Source organism: Onychomys torridus, chromosome 4, assembly GCF_903995425.1.
Source record: "Onychomys torridus chromosome 4, mOncTor1.1, whole genome shotgun sequence".
NCBI lineage: Eukaryota > Metazoa > Chordata > Mammalia > Rodentia > Cricetidae > Onychomys > Onychomys torridus.
In genome coordinates, this window is record NC_050446.1 from 65,134,125 (window position 1) to 65,138,140 (window position 4,016).

Consider the following 4,016-nt stretch of genomic DNA (forward strand, 5'->3'; position numbering starts at 1 on the left):
ACCTCCCAGCCATTATCTTTTAATTTATAAATATACACAAAAATATCATAAAATAAGTTTAAATTCATGAAATAAAAATATATAAAAAGACAAAAGCCTAGCTCATAAAAGAACTTGCACTAAGCCAGGTGGTGGTGGTGTATTGCCTTTATACTTTATACCAGCACTTATGAGGCAGAAGAAGGTGGATCTTTGTAAATTCAAAGCCAGCCTGGTCTACAGAGCTAGTTCCAGACAGCCAACATTATAAAGGGGTTATTTTGAAACCTTGTTTAAAAACAAAAATAAAAAAATTAAAAAAAAAACCTTACAGTATTATGTATTAAGCCTGTAGAATAGTCTTGATTTTTAAACATGAAGCATAATCCACTTAAACATGAAGACCACAGTTTCAGAAAAAAAGAAATAACAAAAGAGAATAACAATGAAAATGCAAATGCTTCGGGGCAATTGTCCCTTGCTTCCGTGAAAGAATGAATGTCATGTTCTACAGGAAGAATATAGCTCTCCTACCAAAGTGATTTTAGTGCTCCAAAGTCTCCTCGTGGCATTTTTCTTGTCTGCATTCTTCAGGGTATAGATTAAGGGGTTCAACATAGGAGTAATTAAAGTTAATACCACAGTCACAGACTGATCAATGGGAAATGTGGAAGTAGGCCTGGCAAACAAGAAGATGCAAGGAACAAAGAATAAAATAACCACAGCAATATAGGACGCACATGTATACAAAGCTTGGCACTTCCCTTCCAGACTGTGTGCCTTAAGGGAGTGCAAAATGACTCCATAGGAAACTAGAAGAATTAAGATGGTGACAGTACAAATTGCCCCTCCATTAGCTATCATACAGAGTCCAATGAGATAAGTATTGTTAAAAGCTATTTTTAGCAAGGGATAAAAATATCTTACAAAAAGTTGTCAATGATATTTGGACCACAGAAAGTGAGCTGATAAATGAAAATAAACTAAATTAAGGAGTGAACAAAGCACCCAATCCAGGCCACCAACAGCATGAGAACACACACCCGCCTGTTCATGATGGTCAAATAATGAAGAGGTTTACAGATGGCCACATAGTGATCATAGGCCATCACCACCAGAAGAATGACCTCAGCTCCAGCAAATAAATGATCTATAAAAACTTGAAACATACAAGCCTGGAAGGAAATGGTCTTTGTTTTATAGAGCAAGTCAACAATCATTTTGGGAGCAATGACAGTAGAATAGACAGTATCTATAAAAGACAAATAAGCCAGAAAAAAGTACATAGGAGAGCCCAGGGACTGGCTGGCCTTGATGGTCACCATAATGAGCAGATTTCCCAATACAGTCACAATGTAGATGAGCAAGAATGTGACAAACAGAACCTTTTGGCCCTCAGGGTTCTGGGTGAGGCCCAGGAGAATGAATTTGGTTACATTGTTCCTCTTTTCCATAAGTTCTTCTGAGGGGTTTGAACTCATTCAAGTGTCAAAGCCTGCAGATAAAAAAGCACATGCTGAATTTTAAAGTAATCCTAAGTCCCATGACCAAAAATCTATCAGTAGGTAACTGCTCTCATGGAATAGTATAATCTGTCCCCTATATTCTTATCTTTATATCCATACATTAGTACATATCTCAGCCCTCAGTTGAAAAGCTTCTTTTAGCAGTAGATAGAAATTCAAACAGAGACACACAACTGGTAGACTATGTAGATAACTGAAGACTGTGGAGTCTATCTGTAGTTGGGACATATAAACCCTCCCCAAGGATAGTTGCAGAAATGGGACCAAAAGTTATGAGTCAGAGATAGTAGAAGTCTGTAGTGAAATAATGTTTGCCAGACACGATAGGGACACTACACACATGACCTCACAGTGGGTATGACTGTATACACAAGAACTATATGTAATCAAACCAGTAAAATCACAGAATGAATATCAAAGGGGCTCACAAATTCCCACCACTAACTGAGAAAGAGCTTGCACACTGCTCACATAAGAAGCTCCTCAAAAAACTGAGTGTTTGATGGGAATAGGAAGAGGCAGGGTGCTGGGGAGGTTCTCAGGAATCCACAAGGTTGACCCCACCTTGGTCTGCTGGCAGTGGTCCAGAGGGTGCCTGGAACGGTCTACCCTGGTGACCAGCCTAGCATATCCTATCTGTCTGTCATCATAGAGCCTTTGTCCAGGGACAGATGGAGGCAGATACAGAGATCCATGGACAGGCACCAAGCTGAGCTCCTGGAACCCAATTGATGAGAGAGAGGAGAGATACTGCAGGCAAGGGACATCAAGATCATGATGGGAGGACCTGCAGAGATGACTGGCCACACTAGTGGAAGCCCATGAACTGTGGACTGGTAGCTGTGGAGCCCCCATGGGACTGGACTAGGCCCTCTGGATACATAAGACAGTTGTTTGGCTAGGACTATTTGGGGGCCACCCAGACAGGTGGATCGGGATCCGTCCCTGGTCTATGGGTAGGCTTCTGGCATCTAGTGCCTGTGTTGTGACACCTTGCACAGCTTTGGTGCAGTGGGAAGGGGCTTGGACCTGCCTAGGCTCAGGGTGCTGGGCTCTGCAGACTCCTCATGGGAGACCTCGATTTTGGGAATGTGGGGATGCAGGGTAACTTGGGAAAGAGAGCTGGGAGGGGAGGAGGAAGGAGGGGGTCTGTGAATAGCATGTGGAGTGAGTAGAAAATTTCTTAATAAAAAAAAATGAGTGTTTGGATTACTCTCATGCTATCTCTCACCTTGTTTTCACAAACGTCCTCCTTCAGACACCATAATGAAACATTAGGATGAAAAGATCTTCTGAGCCCCAAACACTGCTTTCTTTAGACAGTTCCTCACAAAGACTAGAAGCTGTGGTTTATGCATACTTTTTTGTTTTCCCAAAACCATTTTTAAAAATTATGCATTTTAGTTAATCAATATTATACTGTATGAAAAAAGAAACATCTTACAAATATTGGTGAGACTTCCAGATTTTTATGTACTCAACAAATAAACTGTTAATGGATGTTTTAAACATGTGAATCTGATTAATGGCAAATAAAATAAATAGAATACAGTTGCAAAAGCCAGTGCCATATGAGAGAAACAAACTGCATACTGTGTGAGTAGATGAAATACTAGGAAACACTTTCAAACTGCAGTTTTCTACAAATATAGATAAGGAAATTTATATTTTAATGTGGACACTAATTGAAACACATGAGGAAAGTCTTTGCCTGCACATTCCTACTTAATTACTTTATAGGAAGAGTTATATCATTTGAAAATAGAAGTTCTTCTCAAATACAAAACAATTCTCCTGAAACTAATTTATCCATGACATAAACTCCAATTAAAAATTAAATGATATCATTGGATTTCTCGTCTTAAATATGAATTTTTAAGTGTCATATGTTTTCTTACTCAGTTTCTTTGAAGTAAAGAAAGTATACTATCTCTAAAACCTAAAAGTATCCAAATGAACATGGTGAAAAATTAAGATAAGCAGTTGACAAAGAAAGTGGATTTCCTGTGTTATGCATGTTATTGCCAATTTTGCTTTGCCTTAGTGAAAAAGAGCACCTGGAGCTTTTCAGATGTTGAGATACAATTTCTGATTTGGATTATCAATCTCCAGAATCTTTATTGAACAATCATGTGATCCTTGGTGAATTACACAATATCATGTATATTATGAGAACTATAAAACATCTAACACATAGGGAGTGTCAAGGATTAAATGCAAATATAGTTTGAAGAAAATTACCTAGCACATATGCACTTAAGTAAATTCAGGGTATTATTTATTGTAATCAATTTCTGTACATATTTTTAAAAGCCATGATTTATATAAAAAAGAGCACATACAAGAAGGTACTTAGTGCCTTCAGCTGTAATGACTCAAAGGGGAATTTCTATTGGATGGCTGGATGGATTATATCTTTATTGTGTACAGTTATGGGGGCTGCCTCTTCTTTTCAAACACATCACTATCAGGAAATTTATTGTATTGCTTTTTCTATGCATTGCTATGGTC

At 38.3% G+C, this 4,016-nt stretch overlaps 1 pseudogene; it reads right to left on the minus strand.

Annotated features, from left to right (window-relative positions):
• Nucleotides 1-480: 480 nt before the first annotated feature.
• On the minus strand, nt 481-1,479 carry LOC118582885 (annotated as a pseudogene).
• Between the last annotated feature and the right edge of the window lie 2,537 nt (nt 1,480-4,016).